This window comes from Podarcis tiliguerta (genome assembly GCF_965153285.1).
Source record: "Podarcis tiliguerta genome assembly, chromosome: 4".
In the NCBI taxonomy this organism is placed as follows: Eukaryota; Metazoa; Chordata; class Lepidosauria; order Squamata; family Lacertidae; genus Podarcis; species Podarcis tiliguerta.
This window is the reverse complement of record NC_139537.1, coordinates 31,046,335-31,069,413: the sequence shown is the minus strand read 5'-3', so window position 1 is coordinate 31,069,413 and position 23,079 is coordinate 31,046,335. Positions and strand designations below refer to the sequence as shown.

At 40.4% G+C, this 23,079-nt stretch overlaps 1 protein-coding gene across 45 annotated transcripts in view; it reads right to left on the bottom strand.

The window, feature by feature from the left end:
• ZBTB20 (zinc finger and BTB domain containing 20) overlaps positions 1-23,079 on the bottom strand; it is a 500,505-nt gene that overhangs the window by 192,029 nt on the left and 285,397 nt on the right. For 2 of the 45 annotated variants that reach the window (XM_083437074.1, XM_083437098.1), the window contains one exon: positions 12,959-13,094. The exons of 42 other annotated variants lie outside the window; for them this stretch is intronic. The gene's annotated coding sequence lies outside the window, so the exon portion shown is untranslated. Of the gene's footprint in view, positions 1-12,958; positions 13,298-23,079 lie in introns of all 45 variants that reach the window. One more of the 45 variants, XM_083437072.1, reaches the window with a different exon arrangement.

The following is a 23,079-nucleotide window of genomic DNA, read 5'->3' as shown; positions in this document are numbered from 1 at the left end:
GTGCTCCTTCAGGGGTACTTTGTCCACCTTTGATCCCCCACCCTGCACTCAGCTCTCACATGTGGCTGCTAGAAGCTGTCAACATGCAACAGCAGCTGCACCTTGGGAATGGCCTTGATTGGCCAGTTAAACCAGATGAGGGCAGCCAATGGGTCTCAAACCCTCAGCGGATTAGGGGCTTCCTCTGCTTACAAAGATAAACTCTGGGGGATTGAGTGGACAAGACCAATAGTGGGTCCAATGGTCAAGAAGGTTTCTGTACGTGCTGTAGAAGGAATTGCTTGTCAACCTGGGAACGTAGCCCATCTAGGAGAAGGAAAACTCTGATGCTAAACCTCCGCTGCTTTGCAGGATATCTTTGAGAGAGAGAAAAGGCCAAGGGGTAAACACTACACAAATCCAGAGTGGAGTCTCTAAGACAGTTGGAGGGTGCCTTCTATATCTCCTCCCAGCAACTCCTGCAGCCAAGCTAGTGCCAAACTTATTGCTCTGCTTTCCTTTAGACCACATCAGCAAAGCTGAGAGGAGGGTCTTATTATCTTGGCAGCCCAGGACCTCATGCACACTGCCCAGGCTTGCCCCCAAGGAGGTCACTTCAGTGCTGCTTACAAAGTGGACCCCTCCCCTGGAGGAGCACTCCATTGTCTCTAGAGACAGAGAGATGTCAACAGTATGTGGGGGGGGGGATCATTCTGCAGAGCAAAATGGAACACACTCTGAACTAAGGACTGGCAAGGGAAACCTCATCTTGCCCCCATCTATTAGTCACTTTACAACTTACCAGTTTGTACTAGTACTGTTAAACTGATTTCCTCATTTTCCATCCCCCCTTTGCCCATTTGTTGTATGCCTTGAATATCTAAACTTTAAGTCAAAGGGCAACAACATTCTCTTTTCTTCTCTTTCATTCTTTTGATGTGAGTGAGCCACTTTGGGAGGCAATATATACTGTTGCAAATACACAAAATGCCAGCTTCCAGCACATACAATCATTTATTTGTAGAACTGTAGCATTGAAAATGACTCCAAAGGTAATCTTGCCCAAGCCCCTGCTATGCAAGGATCTCAGCTAAAGCATCCCTGATAGATGACCATCCAACCTCTGCTTTGAAACCTCCAAAGGAGGACAGTCCACAACCTCCTGCAGGAGACCATTCCCCTGTCAAACAATTCTTACGGTCAGAAAGTTTTTCTGTATGTTTAGTCAGAATCTCCTTTCTTGTAACTTGAAGCCATTGGTTTGAGTCCTACCCTCCAGAGCAGGAGAAAATAAGCTTGCTCCATCCTCCTCCCAGTCTTTTCCATGCTAAACATACTCTGCTCCCTCAATTGCTCCCCATAAGACTTGGTTTCAAGACATTTTATCACCTTGGTCACCCTCCTCTGTATACCTTCCAACTTGTCAATACCCTTCTTTAACTGTGGTGTTCAGAACTGAACAGCACTCTATAGTACTTCATTTTGTTAGATTTGCCCCAGTTCTCCAATCTATTAAGGTCATATTGAATCCTGATTCTGTCTTCAGTAGCATTACTGTAGTTACAAGTCCCAGTTTGTTGTTATCTATAAATTTGACGAGCACCCCCTCAATTCCTTAATCCAAGTCGTTTAGTTGAACAACAGGCCCAGGACTGAACCTGTGGCACCCCATTTGTCACTTTTTTCCACGATGATGAGGAACCATTAGTGAGCACTCTTTGCATTCAGTCAGTCAACCAGCTACAAATCCACCAAATAATTACTTTGTCCAGCCCACAATTTATGAGCTTCCTCATAAGACTATCATGGGGGACACTGTCAAAAGCCTTACTGAAATCAAGACACACTTGATATCACAAGACACACTTGATAATACATGCACAATTATAAACAGGAGTGACTCCACCCTACATTTTGACTGAACAGGGTTACACATCTTGCAGAGTTTAAGAAGAGATATTCAACAACTGCTCAAATTTTACACTATTACACTCTTCTGGAACAAGTCACTTGATAGTACCAGGAATTATGCATCTACCCCGGGAAGACTTGAACAGAGGTCTGGGAAAACTCAAAACGTTTCTCGAAATAAAATGAAAGAGCTATCCTGAAAACTAAACAGCTGTGAAGAGCAATTTCAACTGACCCTGCTGTACAATGGTGTTAAATGTAACCTACATTCTAAGGGAGGATACAAGTTCGGTTAGACACGCTGCCAGCTGTGAACAGTTTATACCCAGCAATTATATAGTTGCACAAATGGAATAGATGTTTTCTCTGTCTGTATACTGTAAATGTTTACATGGAGTGTGATGTTGTAATAAGTGCCATCAAGGCAAGAAGGATCTGCTTCCCCATGGAAAAAAAATAAAATCCACATAGATTCACTTCAGTGTTCTTTGGGCACCATATGATTTGGTGACTCCTACTGATGTTAGTTTTAAAGACAAAAAATGTATTGTAGATATAATTCAATAAAGCCCGTATTGTCAAGCTATCTTATTGGCAAAGATAGTTTGTGAGATTTGCTAAGGTTTGCGGAACTTGTGAGCTGCACACTATTTCATGACATTTTTGATTGGCCTAATAAAGGCACCACCCTAATATGGATGTTAGATTTAAAATAAAAATAAAAATGGGTCAACATGGCTACCTTTACTCTTAGTGTAACTAGCATGGGTCCTTTCCTCTACTCCCAGTTAACAATGCCACCATACAACAGCACTAAGATGCCCAACCCCAGCATCGTGTCTGCTAAAAGCTTCTACAGATTTTGTGGTGTCATAAGACTGGGAGGACAGACAGTGCTCTCTTTAAGCAAATATCAGGGAGTACTGCAGCTTAGGATAGTTCCCATTATCTGTGCACAGAGCAACAGAAAAAGAAACAGCTACAGAATAGTACAAGTCAGATTTCAAAGGGTCGTAAAACCAACTTCCTTCACCCCAGTGCAGGATTTTCCCTTCTCCAGCCTAATCTCTTTGTTGTGTCTGCCCTCATCAATGAGCCCATTCATGCCCCATAATCAGCTCTGATTAGTGTTGCTTCACATCAGTCTCTTCCTCTTTCTTTTCTGCTCTGCCTGTAGAAGGATTGGAATCAGCTTCTGCACACCCCTCCTTGTTAAAAGCTGCACCTCTCCTGCTGACTTACTGCTCTCTCAATCAAAAGGGCAAGAGGAAACAGTTGGGATTCATTCTTCCCCCTTTTTTGAGAAACGGCACAAATGTCAACTTCCTAAGAGGATGTTTGGCATAGCTGAGTTCAGTCGTGAAATGTACAAAGTCGGGATGATCAAAAGTTTGAAGGGCTGCCCACTGCTAGAGTGGAGGGGGGGAAAGAAAATGGGATCTCTTCTGTAGTTTTAAAGGAGACATGAACAGACTGCCTTCACGAGAAATGCTTCTTCTATTAAACTGAGACTTGGCAGCAAAATTCAGCTGCAGATCCCAGCAAAGTCTGTGCCTATTTTGATTAGGAATATTTTGACTGGGTCTAGTATTATTTATTACTGCATATATATATATATAGATAGAAGGATAGAATATCTACCATACACATCAGAACAGTTTATATTCCCAGGGATGCTTATTAGAGAGAATGCACACATGTACAGTATTTAATTTTGTTAGTCACTTTGTTTTCATTTTAAACACTCTGGATTACTAATGTGTTTTCAGGGTGTTTTCCTTTTAATTTTTTTTTTTTAAAGTCTTGTTAATAGAAGAAAAATATGACATTCAGCTTACAAAATAGCACTTCCCCCACCCCTATGCTTCACTACAAAATCATGGATTTTAATGTCACTATGACCTACTGTTTTTGGCTGCAATTCTTTATCTAATCATTTACTAAGTCCTGGAGTCGTCAATGGGAGTCACCCACATATAACAAATAGCAGGCGTACATTGTATGTCTACATACTAGCCTACAGACATTGTTCAGGGTTTAACCCCCGCTCCACTAAACTGTACCTCATTTTGTTTTCATAAAACTACAATACAAAATAATTGGTGGAAATCACCATCACAAAATGTGGATGATGGGTACTAGCTCAGATGGCTTTAAAAGCGTTTTCGACAAGTTTATGAAGTTCCACCAAGAGTTACCAACCATGATAATGAATTCTAGGTAGTCTGGATACTAGAAGCAAGCTGAGTGCTGTTACCTACATGCCCTGTTCCTGGCTTTTCCAGATGCTTCTGGTTGGCCACTGTGGGAAAGAAGATATCGGGCCAGTCTTTAACGGATCCAGAAAAACTAATATTCCACTCTTCTTTAGACTATAAAGAGTCTATATGAAAAGGCACTCATTCTCAGATAAATTTGTACAATTGTTTTCTGCTACATAACTTAAATATTGCAGTGAAGTGAGAAAGGTATGGGTGATTTCTCTAGGGAAGGAAGTGTTTAAACACTAGTTCGGCAAATGGCGTTGGCATATTATTGCTTCTAAGCCTTACAATTCCCATCTGTAAAGTGGGAATACCAATAGCCTGCATATGACACCAGCCACGTTGGCTGGAGCTGAAGGGAACTGCAGCCCATAATATCTGAACGGCACCAAGCTGGCTACCCCTGTGCTAAAGACACATCAGCACGTAGTCACTAAGGTCTAGGGAAAATTTATTATATAGGCTTGGAGTTTCAAATTTTATTTGCTTTTTAATTATTATTAGTCTGCTGCAAGCCTTCTTTTCTAGATCAGACTTGATGTTTGGCCTTCTAAACCTACGGCTCCTTCATTTTTAAAAGTCATTTATACATTTCTCACATCTTCAAATATACTTTTATAAGGGTCTCCAAACCAGCTATGCAAATCTCCACCTGGCTTGTCATGGCCCTGAAAGGCTGACCGTGTTACATGTAAGGACATGGAGATCAAACAATGATTGTGCCATATATGAATGTTGTGCAGCAGAGATTTGAGATGGTAAATAGGGTCTACCTTGGCAAATGAATGGGAAGCTGAGCATTTATAGAGCTGGAAAGTGACATGTGAGATATAGGAAAAGGAAAAAGGGTGTGGAATATTAGAGGAACGAGCAAGAGCTTAAAATGCCATCTGTCATCTGTCAATTCGCTGGGCAGGATCCACCTAACAAGCCCTGTCAGCAGAATCCCTGCACAAGGACTTCCACTTGCACAACAGGGCTTTCCCATCCTCTCCTGCCCCCCATGCACCCTGAAATTAGCTATGGGGAGGTCAGGAGAACCGCTACAACTGTGCATGGGGGTTGAGGGCATGACCATTCTGTCTGGCAAGCCACAATGCTTGCTGCTTGCATTGATGGAACATTCATCCATGGTACTGTTATGAGTTTGTAGGTGCCTTGACTACCCTGGATTCCTGTGTCTAGTGGGTGTTTTAGCTTAATCAATGCTTGGAGTATTGAAATGGGCTTCCAGGTGCTGGATTTGCCAAAGTGCTAAAATACAGGACCAAAACGGTTTTTCAGTACTCAGGAAATCACCTGGGAGAAGAACCATCAAGGAGAACAAAGGCAGGTGATGGGCTCTCTGCCATTCAGCATATGGGTGGAGCCCTGCGCTGAGCTCTAGGTAGAGTTTCTAGGAAGGAATTTTTCAGGATTGCAGTTGGAGATGGTGTAAGCTGGAGAAAAATAGTCAGTCTGTTAAAACACATCAAGCTGGAGAGTGGGGAACAGAGCACGATGTGGGCTGACAGTTTGAATCGGAGTCTGCAGCACTGGGAGAGATGGGACCGTCTTGGAGTGTATTGCTTTGAACTGCTCCATCATAGGCTCATGTTGTATATATGTGTAAATAAACCATATATTATAAAGACACCCTAGTCTCCACTGTGCCTCATTGTCCAAAAGGAAACACAGATCCCGGGTAAGCGACTGGAGCTCCTGGAATCCCACAGTGCTGTGAAGATTGGGGTGGCGGCGGCATGTAACAGTATAATGTTGAATTTCACCCATCATATTCAACATTGGGTGTAAGAGATATGTCTCATTTTTAAGCTAACATTTTCTTTATACCAGATTTGCTTGAGCACAAGTCAACAGCTCCTTATCTCACTATAAAGCATCTTGCCCTATACTGCTCAAGGATAAATATATCATTTTCTCCAAAATATAAAAACGTTCCGGTTCTGCAACAACCTGCCCTGACCCTCACTTCCTCTAATTTTTATTATTATACCCTTGTTTACAGCTTTAGTTTCCCAGCCAACAGATAAGTACCGTTCACTTAATTGAGCCCTGCCCTAGAGCACACAGCATCTCAGAAAGAGGATGAACACAGAGGTAACACAAAAAAGAAAAGTGCTCCTGTACCTTAGTTTGCTTAGCAAGCTTGAAGACACAAAGGATATCTTAAAAATGGAATGTACTACTATCGTCAACGACTCCGTTTGCTCATAATGTTATATAACAACAGGACATAATGATCAGGGTAGATATCTGGATAGTAGTTATATTTCTTGGTGGCACAGCCTGGAAATGTCACCACAGGGAAAGTAATTTTTCTTTTGCGTGTCTACATACAAACACACTGCATATCTGAAATTCACTCTCACCTCTCCTAGTGTGATATCTCATTAACATTACAGTTCCTATAAAGAGATTAAATCAAGGCAACAAAAAGTTAAGTGCCTTCTTATAGCCACACAGCAAATGCACTGAAACAAGCAAGCCTTTTGGATTTCTTTTGCAACTAAAAACATTTCACACCAGTTACAATTTCACTGGAATCCAGAGGAAATAATAAATTACAGAATTTTATAATTGGAAGGCATCATGCAGGTCATCTACTCAAACCCTTTCTTGGCTGCAGGATCCGCAATGTAGGTTGCTACTGCAGCATCCCTGACAGAAGCTAGCCAGCATCTGCTCCTGCAAAAGAGAGCTCCTGAACAACAATGGGTAAATCTGTCAATTTTGGTTTCTTTCAGTTTCTCATTTTTCCAATTTTAAGTACAGTTCACCACGTTTCCATCTCAGTTTTCTGTAAAAAAAAATAAATTCAAAATTGTACTTCTGAACCAGCTATTGTCAAGCAGTTCTTGTCATTAGGAAGTTTCTCCTAATGTTCACTAGAAATCTAGTTCCCCACAGAGTTCTGTCCATTGCTCCCCTCTGGAGCAATAAAGGACATGTTAGCTCCATCTTATGCATTACAATCCTTCACATGCTTGAAAATTAGTTTCTATTAGCTCTATAGCCTAATTTTTTAAAAACACACACACACATACAGAAAAACTAAGGTGCAATTCTCCAGTCTTTTACTCATGCAGATAGAAGAATTATCCAATTAAGATATTTTCAGTGAAAAGTTTTCTTTTCCACGGTGTGCGTGTGCATATGGTGTTTATAAACTGTCTTTTAACATTTAGATATTTTATTCATTTTTCCACATGGTACGAGTAGAACACATATCACTGTTGGAAAGATACCAATCAAATAGCATGGTGCTGAATCTAAGGAACTCTAACAACAGAGGGCTGAACCAGTAGCATAATAGGGAGCACAAGACACTATCTTTTGAAAGCAATACAGAACCTTAGAGGAGGTGCTTAATATACAGAGGATAACACTTTATCAAGCTTTAGCCCTGTCCTCTGAGGAGGAGCAGGTGGAACAACACAGCAGATATGTGTACTTCTAGCTACCGCAAGAAGCTGTTGGTCACAAACATCTGTACCCCAGGACCAGAGGTCTCCACACCAGTTGCTTGGGTTCTCGGCCCACTCTCAGATTCCGCTCCCCAATCCCCTTCAGAAGCATAAAAACAGATGAGATGCTAAACCAAAAAGAGCTTCACAATTGCCACATGAGGTGTGGGAATAACAGGCAATCCCCTGTCTGAAGGCCAGGAAGTAGGTGAGCCTCCAGTCTGAGCTGTTTCACTGCTGAAGCAACAACCCCCACAGAGTTCCAAGCCTTTCTGAACTGGGAAAATAGGCACATTTCATTTTTAAGAGGTAAGCTCTGGTCACAATACTCATAAGCTGGACCATACACTGGTCACAGCTTATATTAATCATTGAGTCACAGGAAAACTCAGCAGGACTTAACAGCTAAATCATTTTGTACCACAAGATGGTAAATGTAGGGATGGATATGAAGGCTGCCATAAAGCTATGTTTTGGAGGATCAGAAAATAGCTCTGTGTTCACACACTCCCACTATGGTTATGGGCTGTAGTCTTTGTGCAAACCACATTTTTCCAGTTGGATGTTATACTAATCAAACCAGGAAGTTACTTATTAAGCTAAGTGTGTGGTATGACAGCAGGGGGAATGTGTGCTCCCAGTCCTCCAAATGATTGACTGAAGGATCAAATCTTACAAGTGGGTCAGTTAATGGTATCTATCTACTCATTGGATAGGTTATATATCTGTAACTTACAACTTGGATCTGTAACTTGGATGTTAGCACTTTCCCCAAAAAGAACCAATAATAGCAACTTCCTTTCCTTAACGCAAACTTCTTTTGTCAGGATTTCAGATTGTGCATGAAGATTTGCTTTACTAGGCTATTTCCAGGTAGGTGTTTATTGCGGGATCAGTGCTACTCATGCATGCAAGCTTTTGGCAGCATCTATATGATGTCATTGGGAATAAAATGGCAGCCTGTTTCCAATGGAAATCCAGCAAGTTCTTCAAAAAAGCAAACAAATCTATTACCATCAACTTGTTGCACTATTTGCCAATTAAGACCCCATCTGAAAGCACCCCAAGTCCCACCTTTTTTAATGATCGCTTCCTTCACCCTGTTTGTATGGATGGCATTTCGGAGACTCACACCACTCTGCCTACTAAAGCCATTTATTATTTGTAGGAAGACAGCGGAAAAACTTTAAGCACATGCCTATGGGCAATGCAACCCCAAAGAAAAGGGCAATTACTGCTAGGCGGTATTTTCAGCTTAAAACTCCTATGATTTAAATAGCCACTTGAGCTGTGCTCTCACAGTTTACCATGCCAATAGAATACCTAAATGAAATTACAACCTTCTGATATGCAGCAGGGTTTCTGTTCTTTACTGTGTAATATACACGGCCGGGAGAAATTGCGTGACAGTTTGCTAAGGCAGAGTGTATCGCAAGAACGTTCTGCCCCAACATATGATTATGCTTCTTATTTCCTGGAAAGCACATCTAATGACGTACGGCATGCATGATACCCATGTTTTAGTGAACTCGAGACATGTGCCCTGAAGTATACTGCCACAACCCTTCAGCAACACAGCTCCTCTGTAATTTGCACTGACTTTGTTTTGCCAGCAGCGTTACCCCACGCTAGCATGGGATCATAATAGAAAATCCTAGAACATGCAGAGAGGAAAATAAAAGCAAATAATACATCTATGGGGGTATCTTATTAGATGCATTTATTAGCCTATTTTATCGTACCAATCATTAAAGCATTATGAGGATCTCCCCTGAACTCTGGGGAGTTTCAAGGCAGCTTATGATTCCCCATGTAAGGCTGCTCTTAAAAAAGAAAAAAGAATCCCCGCATACACACCAGAAGTTAATGGAAGAAGTTAAGCTTGTTAAAATACACACACAATAAACATATGACTACACAGAAGAAGATAAAAAGAGCAAAACAGTTTCACCGCCATATACTTGCCCAAGCTGACATAATAGGTTTTATTTCCCACCTGTTCCTGAAGTACTCAAGACAGTATACATGGTCTTCTCCCCCTTTTTATCTTCATAATTCCCTTAACAACTTGAGACCAGTCGACTTGCCTTACCCCACATGTTCTCACTCAACTGCTTTGATTGGTAGAATTGGCACTGCTACAGGTGCCCACAGTCTGCATTTGTAAGAAACTGATTGTTTCCTGTGGCAGCACCTGCACTTTGGGACTCCCTGCCTATTGAGTGCTTGCTAAAGCCCTTCTTGTTCAGACAAGCCTACCCAGATGCTGAGAAAGTTGTTAATCTGTGTTAGTATTTTAACTTTTGTATGTTTTCTCACTTTTATTGTTTTATCTTTTTGTAAACTACTTTGAAGTTTTTTTTTCAATAAAGTCATGTATACCTTTTAATAAATAAATAGATAGATAGTGACCCTGTGAGGAGGTTTAAACTAAACTTTTTCCCTCTGGGAATTAAAATTTGCTTGCATCACACTGAATTTTTTATTGATAAGAAATACGTTTGTAAACAACAACAAATGCTTGTTTTGTAACTCTACTCTACTACAATGAAATGTTTTTATTTTTATTTTGGGGGGATTGTCCTTGAATCTTACCACCACACTTGCTATGCTATTCTCTCATGCCACACCCGTTGTGAACCAAATGATGGCAGAAATGTGACTTGGCCTGACGGCACCTGTTTGGGGGATAGGTTTGGTGGCCTCTTGAGAGACTGTTGCCAAACTCAGCATGAGGATTCCCAAGGTGAGAGCGGTGGTCTTCATCACTGTTGGGATGCCAGACACCAATTTGAATAAAGATGGCAGACTGAAACTTGCCTTTGAATTAACTTCCCCCAAATCTTTTGATGGGACCAAACTAGCAAATTGCACTACTCATTTAAAAATCACAATTTTGTTTGGTTTCTAAAAGAATTATGGGCAAGCCAAGCACTTTCCATTAGAATAATATGAAATATATTTGAAAAATTGGGGGGGAATGCTACCTTTCTGGGCTCACTGGCTACAAAAATGGCAGAGAGAAACAGTTAACCTAAGGTGGTTGAACAAAACAGAACAATAATAGCCTATTTTCATGATGCAGAGTCAATGCTACTTGTTTCCATGCTCATTAATAACTTAGGGAAAGAGAGAAGCAACATTTTCAGTTTGATGGAAGTGTTTTGAAGGAGCACATATTCACTTCATTTCAGGGCATTTGTTTCAAGGCAGTGAATGAGAGTTCACACCAAATCTGTATACCTAACATGTTTTGTATGTCTTCACCTACAGATAGCATGATGCTAAAAGACAGGAGGTCATAAATCATTATAAAAATCCCCCAAACTCTACTGATTTCTATTGGAAATAAACAATGTGTGATTTGCCAGAAAATATGTACCGTACTGTTTCCACTATCTGATGTATACACTTTTCGGCACTAGTGGAGAAACCCTTGAACTCTCTCAAGAGCCTCTTTCATCATTCACAAAGCATTATTTAGCTGTGGAACTCAGAATTTCCATAAAATTAGCATTTGTATACTGGTTACAGTTCGCATCAATAAAAATGGTATATACTACTTAGAATTAGTTTACTATTTTCTTGGTGGCAATTAGGGCATAACCCACATTAAGAAGCAGTTGCACTCATTGTGCTGAGTGACATCCAGTGCTCCCCCCCCTTAAAAAAAATGTTTAGGGGGGTACTCTTATCTTCCTACTCATATTGAAATACTGCCCCTCAATGAGGTCAAACTTAGATTCACAAAATGTTTAGGAGTATCCGTACCCCTGCATACCGCCAGAAAAAGAAAGCACCGGTGACATCTATAATATTTTTGCATAGCAAAACCATACTGTATAGGTGATAGGTTTTACATATATTAACTAATAACTGTTTTTGAATTTGGGTGGTACTGCCTTGTCTCTGAGTGCGTTTTGTAGACATCATGGTGTGGAATGATTTCCAGGAAAAAGATCCATTCAGAAGTATTTTCCAGACAGAAGAAGTGCTTCATATTTAGAATAAGACCATTCATTCACCTAGCTAGTACAGTCTACTCTGTCCCATTAGTTCAAGGTGATTAAAATATATATTTAAAAATATTTAAAGACTGCAGGTGTTCCCTTTCAACTGTATTTTCCCCCTCTTAGCTAAATAGAACATGAAATTTGTCCTGTCTGTTCCACATTTGCAAACACTGATGTGAATTTGCTTTGCGTGCAGAGGGCCACAGGTTCCAGGCAGGAATGAGAAAAAATCCTGGAGCTCTACTGCCAGTCAGAGTAAACAATGCTGAGCTAGCTGGACTAGCTGACATAAGGCAGCTTTCTATGTAGCAATAGGTATTTTTTAATTGCTTGGCCTCTGAATAAGAATTTTAATTAAATCACTCCATGTATTTTATTTTTTAAGGTTTGGCTATGTCAAAGTTTTCACAACGTTTATAGGTCTGAACATGTTTTTATGGGCCAAACTAGATGTTGCAAAACTAGCACATGTATCAGACTCAAAATGTGTGTGTTTAAGAAGAAGAAGAAGAATGAAGCAAGCATTTAAGGCGGCAAATTTGAGTGGATGAGCAGGCGAAAGGGGAAGCGGCTGTGCAACCCTCTCACCTTTTCCTACTCAAAATCCCTTCCTCCATCTGCTTTTGAACCTGCAGGGAGAAATACAGGTGCCAAGCATGCGTCTGCATAGAAGATTCCCACAAAGCCTCACGTGTGAATTATTCATATCATCTTATAAGGAAAAAGAACAGAAGGGTGAAGAGTTAATTTTATTTTATTTTTTTAAAAAACCCTTCATGTGCAAAAAAAAAAAAAAAAAAAAGAGGAACTCCGATCTATAAACGAACTACTTTTTCCCTCTTATTCCCAAAGGTTGCTTTTATAGAAGCATTTTCTTTTACTATGCATTCACTGGAGAGTTCCTTTTCTGCTTGGCTGGGCAATCAGGTATTCAGAGCATAATGTAAATGCTCAGAAACACAGGCATGAAAAGTTGCCAGACAAAGAATCCAAGGGAAGGATTTAACATTTTCTCTTCTTCCCGACCCCTTCCAACAGCACACTCGTGTCTCCTACAAGCACCTTGTTAGCTACTGCCAAGGCTGACACCCACTGGTGACAGCAGGAAAACCCACCATTGCAAGCGAAAGTCAACCTAAACAATATTGATTGGTCTGTCACTAGCAATTAATGTAGTGTAAAGCTTTCTCAGCTCTGTAAAAGCTGCTAAAATCTTCAGACTCTAGTGTGATAAGAAAACAAAACAAGTATTTTATTTCCTGCTTTGCTTCGGAAGCACCAATAGCTGCAGCCACCTCACAATATCTGAATCCTCATCACTCACCACCACGGTTGTAGTTCCTGTTCCAAGTGATGACGAAGGAGCCTCTCTGCCTCTTGAGAGTGACAAGGCTTGGCTGCTTCGCCAGCCTCAGCTTTTTGAGTTCACAAGGATCCACAGGGAGTGCTGAGGCAGAGAACTTAGGGAGGGGAGAGGTGGGAAGGAAAATCACTGGAGCCTCTTAACGATCAAACTTCCACTAACTTAGAGGAAATGTCTTATAAATAAACAGAAAAAAAGCAAAGCCCATTCTGTCCTGCCAGAGGAATGTACATTATTGCCTCTTGATGGAGCATTTTATACAACACCAGAGACGCAACCATGTCTCTCGAAACAGCGTCTCTGAAATTCAGAGCGGGGGGTGGGGGGGGAGAGAGAGAAGGAAAGAAAGAGTGTGTGTATATGAGAGACAGAGAAAGGAAGAAACTATAAAAACAAACAATGCTGGGAGGTTCATGCAGTTTTCAGTAGGAAAACAAACTGTCCAAATTCAACAGCCTACTAACTTAATTGCTTTAGCCCTAATAATCACGCAAGCAATGAATGTATTTAAATTCCACTTTGCCGATCTAGGACTTGTGAAGTTCAAGGCAAGGGACAGGAGAGGACAGATAACTATAGAAAGTAATGATAACGTGCCCTCCCCCTTCCCATCTCCAAATCCGGCCCATTCGGGGAATTTTATTTATTTTTTAATGTATCAATTGTTCAGTCACAATTCAGAATTGCTTGAATACAGGGGTAAGTATAGGCTAAGCACAGTGGTTAAATGTCAACTGCTTTGGAAGAATTGTGCAGACGGTACTGGTTTTAGATCATGCAAAGGGGGTACACAATACCTAGGTGGACAGAGATACGGAGAATGTAGGGCAGGACACTAAAAGCTGCTGCTGCGGGAGTGATCTTGTACTGGGGACAACAGGGACCAACCACTTTATTCCGTGGGGTAGTTTGCAAGCAGAATGAACTGTTGGGCCGACTTCCACCACTCTGCAGCACCATCTTCACAAAGGGTAGGAGGGCACTTTCAAGCACAGAATAGGTAATCTGAGGAACTCATAGGGACCCACCTGACCTTATATAATTTCTGTTCCTAGTATGTGCCCTTAATATGAGCAATGTGTTACCCAGTGTGGGCTGAGCTATCTGCAGAAGTGATAGACTACCATCAGCGAGTCCAAATAAATGCTGTTGTACCCTGACCATTTTTAAGGAAAGGGCTGGTACTGTGATGTTTTTCTTGTAATGATCTATATGTTTTAATAGATCTTATATTCTATTAATGTTGAACTGTTTTCTAATTATTATTTTTAGCGCTAAGCTGCCTTGAGTGCATGTCAGGGGAAAAGAGCGGGGTATAAGTAAACATAAACATAATAATACCGTAAAAAACTTAAGATTCTCACATCCTCAAGGAGCAAGGTGGTTAGTCCCCTCCTCCCAAGCAGATTGAAAACATCCTTAGGCTGCATGAGATAAAAGAATCCATAGCAAAAGGAGAACACAGCCTTGGAGAATTTAGGTGCTGAGATTTCATCTTTACCCTTTGTTTGATAGCACCCTGATAAAGTAAAAGTTAATCTTGACTATCCCATGGAAAGACTGGAAAAAGTGAGTAATGGCTAACAAATCCTATTGTTATTAATGGGCCTTGAGCACAATTAACTTTAGCTGGATTGGGATCATTACGTTTCCGAACTTAGGAGACAATTTATATACAGTACAAGCGAGTCAAGTTTTACTTCACTGAAATAAAAACTGATGATTGTTCTTTAAAAAGCACTGGAGGGAAGAATGAGTAAGAACCTAAAGTAGGAGAAACTGAGTTTTGAGAAAATATTTTTAACCTCAGAACTTAGAAATAGAGCCAATGCTACCAAATGAAAGTTCATATTAGGCTACGTGGATTTTGAACTTACAATGCCTCAATAATAATTTTGGTATGGGTATAAATATAATTTGGCCCTTTGTGTATAATATACATAAACACTACAAAATTAAATTAACAGCCTTGACATTCTGAGTATTTATTATTTACTATTATAGAGCATGTGTAAACAGAAAGAGGAATATCAGGCAGTGAGATACCAGAAACTATTGGGTCAACCAGACTTTGAAAGAATGGAAGCAGGTTTTCTAATTATTTTCAACCTTCTTCAGATTTTGGTGCCCAACTATTTAATTAACATTTTGCCTATATCTGTGTCCTTCTTGCACTTATGATGCTCAACCAGGTTAACATCATAGTAACAAGGCAACATGTATTCCACTTTTTTCTATTGTTCTGAAGTTCCAAAGCGTGAAGAAAAGTTTTTAAAAAGTAAGAAGACTTGTGTCTGGGATTTTATGACATGTTGGTCCAACCATGGGATTATTGCAATTGCTGTCTTATTGTTTGGAGCTAAGAAAGTTATGGAAACTGTGTTTCTAAGCACATACAGTACATTTTCAGCTATGGCTCAGGCCATTGGCAATAGGGTATTTGTACTTATCAGATATTCCTGAAAAATGGCAAATCCAGATTAAATAGGAAATAAATGTGAGACAGCATTTTTATGCCAATGATGCTGTGTGGATGCTGAAGAAACATGAGAACTACTCTCAGAGTAAACATGAGTCTGGAAGCACTCTATGCTAGCAGGTAATCAGGAAATGCATCTCAAATCATTCATGGACAAAATTAAGATAAAATTTATGGTACGGTTTTGGGACCATCATTAAGTTATTATTTATACCTTTCCTCCAAAGAGCTCTATGAAGCTTACATGGTTCTCCTCCCCACCCCCACCCCAAAATTCATTTTATCCTTACAATTCTGTGAGGGAGGTTAGGGTGAGAGATAGTGACTGGCCCAATATCACCCAGTGAGCTTTGTGACCAAGCAGTAATTTGAACCCTGGTTTCCCTGGTCCTAGTCTAACACTCTAACCACTATACCACACTGGTGGTGATGACCTTTTGTCCAATTAGTCCATCTAAACTAGCAGTGATTGGCATAGTGACCTCTACTTCCAAACGTGTGGCTCATGAGTAATTGGTACTTTGATTCAGACTGATGATCTCCTACCAACATGCTCAGTTGGAAGTGCCCTTACCTGCAAACAGTAATAATGAGATTTATTTCCAAATGAATGTGTCATAGATGGAGGCCAGAGAAAGTAAACACAATCAGAGCAGTGCAGAGTTTCAAGAAGAAGAAGGAGGAGGAGGAGGAGGAGGAGGAGGAGGAGGAGGAGGAGGAGGAGGAGTTTGGACTTGATATGCCACCTTTCACTTCCCTTAAGGAGTCTCAAAGCGGCTATAATCTCCAAACAATGTTCCTCCCTCACAGCAAACACTCTGTGAGGTGAGTGAGGCTGAGAGACTTCAGAGAAGTGAGACTAGCCCAAGCAGCTGCATGTGGAGGAGCGGGGAAGCGAACCCGGTTCACGAGATTACGAATCCACCGCTCTTAACCACTACACCATGCTAGCTAAGCAAACCTAGATAGCTTTCCAGGATGACAACTAAAGGAAAAGGGGAAAGATATTGCTTCCCCTCTTTGGGATTCCAACATGCTAAAAAGAGAATCGGAATCATGTCATTTCTTCTGCTATCACCTATGGTGCTGCAGTCACAGCTCCAATTCACATAACAATAAGAGACAGGAGGGCAATCACGTTCCTTCAGTGTGCTGACATTTCCCATTTGTGCCCTTCTTTAAAGTTTTAATTTGGTAAAGGTGCTTTGCAGCTTGTCTTTTAACAGGTCACAAATAACTTGGGATGCAAGATCTCATATTTCATTTTCTCCTGCTGCTGCCACTAAATATTTCATCTACCTTTAAAACAGCAGACTGCTTTAGAAGGCCCTATCTTCCCCCCCTTATCTGCACTGTTTGCACACTGGTTCAGGGGATTTGTTCTTCAACATTAGACCAGTTTGCTCATACCTAATTAAGTAAAAGTAATCAACAAGCCATAAAACAGCTCAACGCTAGGTACTGTATTTGCTTTGGAGACTGTTTTGAAAACATATGTGAGATGTATGTGTCACACAAGGCCACAGAAAGAGTCGCTTAGCATAAAGATGTCCCTTCGTACATGGTCGAGATTTCTCTGAATCTTCAATTTCAGATTGTAGTAATTTAGCACATACTCTGCTGGGTTGTTGTTTTATTTTTGGGGAGGGGGCTCATTTTACAAACGCTTTTTCAATATATTCTAACCCTTTTACAGTCAACAGAAAAATAGTATTGTGTATATAAAGTATTGCCCTTGCATGCCTGAGGGTTGGGGGTAAATTCTCCCCAACCAGTTTCCCACTTCCCTCAAGAAAACCCGTGATTTGCTAACCTGAATCTATTATTATTATTATTATTATTATTTATTTTTAATTTAGTACCATTGGTTTGAACAGGACAACTCCAGAGTAAGAAGTTTGCCAAAATGAGCTAAGTGCCTTATGTCTCTTCCAGTTCCTCATTTACAAAATGAGACCTATTTCTTTTCTTCACATGATCACCATGTGGATACCTGGAATCTTAATGGCCAGAGACAATAGTGAGTAACAACGAAGAAAATTCTGCCCTTTAAAACTTGCACACCTTTTTGAAAACTACTGTAAATAGTTTAATATTTGTGTCGCCTGCAGCATCACACGTTCTTCATCAATATTTATGATACATGATAGATCTGTCCTATTAAACTAGGAACCGATAATCATTTGCCCTTTGGATATATGCAGTGCACTGACTGTGCTTATGTTTCAAGCGGCTGTGCAAATTCTGCTGTACTTAGCTGCCCATAATTTCACCTTCCCAGAGAAACTATCTTAATCAGCAGGAGGTAAGAACCACCACATATGTTCATTGCACACAAAATGGTCACCAGGTGGGGGCTCCTTGGAATTACATCCACATGACAGATGCTCTGTGCTACAGGCTGTTTTTCTGCATGGAATATGGTCACCGCTACCCCACAGATAATCTCCACATCACATCATTCCTATATCTAATTTATAGTGGCACGGAGGCCATACACAGGGTCCTGCTCAGAGTACTCCAATGACTATGTAGGGTAGTTGGTAAGAAGGGACAGGGACTTATTGTGCCTAGCACCTTGTCTCTGCTCTTCCTCGAAATCTTCATTGTGTGCTTTCTTTAATGCATTCTGGAAAACATCTAGAACTGCTGCTTTTTCCTGTTGCTTTTAACATGATTTGATGCTGCTTTTCTCAATTTTTTGTTATGGGCCTTTTTCTTATTTCATATACAGTGGTACCTCGTGTTACGTAACCTCCAAGTTACGGAATATTTGGATTACAGCCGCAGCTAACCTGGAAGTGTATACTTCAGAGTTAGGGTTAGATGTGGCGCCTCTAGTTATGGATTTTTCTGGGTGTGCATGGCACTCCGAAATGAATTATATCTGTAACCAGAGGTACCACTGTATTTGAGCTGCCTCATAAAGCTTTCTGTTAAGGTGTGCTGGGTTCCAAAATCAATAAATAATATTTCGTTTTCTTCCCTCCTTCCCAACTGGTTATTAACTGAAATAAATAAAAACTAAGTACCTTTGGTATATACTTGCTATTACACATTAATGGTTTGTTGCATGAACATAGGAAGCTGAGTTATCCCAAGTCAAACTATTCATTGACAGGGCTCGATGCAGTCTCCTCTGGCTGATGGCAGCTTTCCAGGGTCTTTCAGGCATGTAAACCACTGGCTATTCATTTCGACACATCTGTATTCCACTTTTTAGCCAAAAAAGCTCTAGAGCAGCTTATAGCTCAATGAAAAGCAAACCACTCCTTGCCTCCTATCTTTCTCTTTGCTGCAGCCTGCTTGAGGAAAGCTAAAGGCACCTGGCTTCTCAGTAGAGCTCGCAAAACAGTCTTGCTCATCTCCTCTCTCTCTGCTACAACCTGTTCAAATGGCTGCTGCAAAGTGGTGGATCTGGGAGAACCAAAGGCAGCTGGTGCCTCAAAAGAATTGATGTGATATCCCTGCTTCCTTTCTCTTCCTCTGCTGCAGTCTGATGTGATCCTTTTAAGTGCAAATGCCGGGAATTGAAACTGGGGCTCTTCTTGCATGCAAAGGATATGCTCTACCAGTAGTCCCCTTAATCTGACCCAAAATTACATAGTAAAAACCAGATTTGGGAATATTTCACAATGAAACACTCTGCACTGCACTAACTCATGACCCAACAATTAGAGCCTCTTTTTATTATAACAAGCACTCTTTTTTCACCTCATAGAACTGAGTAACAGCAATAATATCACAACTCAAGGCTACAGCAAACTTTCATAGTAACCAGGGCAAGGCAGCCATTAGCGAGTAGAACCTAATAGAAATATTTGGTAGAGATGGTTTCCTATGTGTCAAAGAATAGGAGAAATGTATTAATAGGATACGTTTAAGTCTGCCCTGTCTACTTCCTTGAAAAATATGTTTTAAGAATATTGAACATGCAGAATGTTCTTTCTTCCGGTATAACCAACTGAAACAAAATGAACTACGGACTTTACCTACCAGATAAAGAATAGAGAGAGAGAGAGCATGGAAGAGCTTTGCATTATTATCAAGACGTTTATAGCACCAAGATAAAATATTTGCATTTTAAATGAAATATGCTACCTCACCTTTTTAATGATTTGCTGCACTCCTTTGCGTGGGAAACAGTTAACAGGATATGGTCTGAAGGCACATGCCTGGGCCTGGTCAGTGTTTGAATGGGAAACTTTCTGGAAACCCTATGAATACTACCTTGGGTTCCATGATGAAATTAAGAGTCTTATGCTCTACCTATTGAGCTATGTTAGAAAAGGCATATTGCAAAAAAGGGAAGGGGAAAGCTGCCCTCCTCACCTGCCCTGCCCAAAATGGGCCAGGAAAGATTTGGAAGAAGCTTCACCAAGGAATCCCAAAACCACCATCAAGAAGATATGATTTATCAACCCATGGAGAAAAAGCCCCCTGTTCACTTATAATTTAAAGATAGGAATAAAGAAAACGAAGGAGAAAAATACAAAGGTTACCCTATGTCCCTGAACTCCCTTTCCTAAATCATTGTATATATAAAACTGGGTCATTTAGATGAGAGGCATCAGTCATGTTTTGGAATAGGAAAGCAAACAATTTTCATTCTATTGTGCACTTGTATTTGAAACCAACTTTTCTGCTGTGACCCTCTATACTTACCCTGTCTGTTGCTCTAACCAGCAACATGCCTTTTCAATCTGCCTTCCTGGGGTCTGCATTTGATTACAGCATTCATGTTCTATTTAGATTCTTTTGTACCATGCCCTGTGGTGCTAGTACGAAAGGTGTTATTTATAAAATGTAATTCTGTTGTATTGCAATTTGGATTCAAAGAGGACAAGTAATATAAAATACTTAGTTTATTTAATAATTTCTTGGATTTATTAAATCAGGATCTTTACAAGATTAGTGCTGGGAGGTAGGAGGAGGTTATTAACTAATAAACAGGCTTCAGGCAACCCCTACTCCTCTACAGAATATACATTATTTAAACAGTTTCTCTTTGGAGAACCAAGATGTGCATCCAGCTCAAATTTCTATTCCTGGTTTTTTTGTTTTTTAAGCATCAAGAGACAGTCATTTGTTAAGATTTCTTGAGCTTATATTAGTTTCAAACTGGTCATTTGCAATTGTGTTTTTCTCCCTTGCAGTAGCATTTGCGAAAAATCATCAGAGAATATCATATACGTCTGCTCACATATATACAGTTGTCTGCTCACTGGGAAGCTTGTGGCTGGCATCAGAATACACACTTCTAGGGAAAATGCCATGCATGAAGCAGCACAATTTCATCAGCTACTGCTTTTTAAAAAAGTGTTTGGGATTAAATCTTAATGTCTTCAGTGACACTCTTTTTCAAATAAACATATTTAGGACTGGGGCCACCCTTGCAGAATCCATTGCTGTTTTAGCTACCATCGTGCAGGCTGTAAGTCCCAACAGTTTTAAGAGCATTCCATGCAGTTTTGCCCTATTCCAAGGCCACTACGTCTGCCTTCAGAATCTCAACCTGCTCCGTGATATCTATCTGTCTGCATAAATATTCTTCAGCTGTCCTTACAGAACATGTCTGGGGCCATATAAAAGGTAAAGGTAAAGGACCCCGGATGGTTAAGTCCAGTCAAAGGCGACTATGGGGTTGCGGTGCTCATCTCACTTTCAGACCAAGGCAGCTGGGGTTTGTCCCCAAACAGCTTTTCAGGTCATGTGGCCAGCATGACTAAAACACCTCTGGTATAACGGAACCCCGTGACAGAAGCCAGAGCACACAGAAACGCTGTTTATCTTCCTGCCACAGCAGTACCTATTTATCTACTTGCACTGGCGTGCTTTCAAACTCTTAGGTTGGCAGGAGCTGGGACAGAGCACGGGAGCTCACTCCGTGGCGGGGATTCGAACCGCCGACATTCTGATCGGCAAGCCCAAGAGGCTCAGTGGTTTAGACTACAGCACCATATACATTTTATAGACTCAATAGTGTTGGTAGCTTGTGCTAAAGCAGCAGTAAGGATGACACCTGGATCCTTCCCAACAGTGGTGCAAACTAATAATCAAACTAACCCCCAAAATATGAAAAATCTCCCTGACCTAAATAGGAACAAAACTCTTTTGCAAGCTACACCAAGGAAATTTTTATCCGGCACAATAGTTTTATGTTCTTCTAAGTGTGCCAAACCCTTAAGCTGGATCCCCATGAGCTGCTGTGCCAACTGTAACTAATTAGAATCTGATTGACAGTTCATATAAAAAAAAAAAGAAATGGAAGTTACTTGCTTTGGAAATTTGAATGGTATCTAAAGTAATGTAGAATAAAATTATTTTAAATTTTGAAATTAACAGTCGTATGTGGACTGAAGAGCATAATCCTATCATCACCAGTCTTTATCTCTTTCTCATGCTGTGTGTTGTTTTTGCATCCACCTTTAAAATCAAAATTATCTCTGATCCTAAATCAAATGTCAAGTAATTTGAGTAAGTAATTCTACCCATTTAAAATGAAGTGAAGCTTGAACTTGGGCAATTGATAGTCTGTTAATTTGTCAGTAGAACAGGGTCTTTCGAAAAAGATACAGAACTCTAATATGCAAATATTCGAATGCAGCAAGTCTGAATTTATTTCAAAACGCTTGTTTTAAACATTTTATTTTTATATCCATTTCTGCTTGAGTGGAGCAAAACAAGTGGAGCGACAGAGGAAGGCGGTTTCATTTCAAATATTAGGAATGAGCCAAGCTGTGGTTTGGGGTCAGATTTTCTTAAAATAATTCTGGCTACCAAGAGCAGCTAACAACAACTGACAGTTAAATTGCCATTGATGTTGTATATCACTTTGGGTGCCGCTGTGGCAGAGCATGCAACTCAAGATTAAAAAAAAAAAATAGATTACATTAAAAACACTTTAAAGCATTGGCCTAAATCCACAGAAACATGTCGCCACATCATAAGCTGACTTAAAAATACACTACAGACACACACCACCAACTTGGGGAAAAGTCAAAAGCATTGTATAATAGGGAAGAGCTGATAATTGGGGGGGGGGGGGAGGAGAAGGAAAAACACAGCTGGGCCAGAGCAAGTCCTAGCAAGCAGCTAAATGAAGCTGTCAAATCATGCCCCATAGTCATCTACCACTACTGCTTTTATCTTCTGTGGCAACTAAACTGGAACCTACCAAACTTGAGTATAACACACATGATTTTTAATGAAAGAACCGGAATAAGTGTGAGAGAATGCCTTTTAAAAGTATAGATGATTGGAATTTTTTTGGCCACAAATTCTGGGAGTGGGGCAGAGAGGGAGAAATCATATTTGCCTAGAAAAACAAGCCAAAATGTTCTGTGTTGCCTACAAAAGTTAATGCCAAGGTAAACTGATTAGACACTAAATGCTTATCACACATTGGGCTAAAAGTTACCCTATATCATGTGGTGGTTTTTGGGGTTTTTTTTTTTGTTTTTTTTTTTCAAAGCAGGAATAGCAGGGCATGGAAGCTTGTGGAGAAATATTGTCTATAGGAATTGTGCTTGGTGGAATGGTGAAGAAGCCCACAGCTTCTTCATGAAAGCCAGATACTTCAGGCTGAAAGGCCACACCCAAA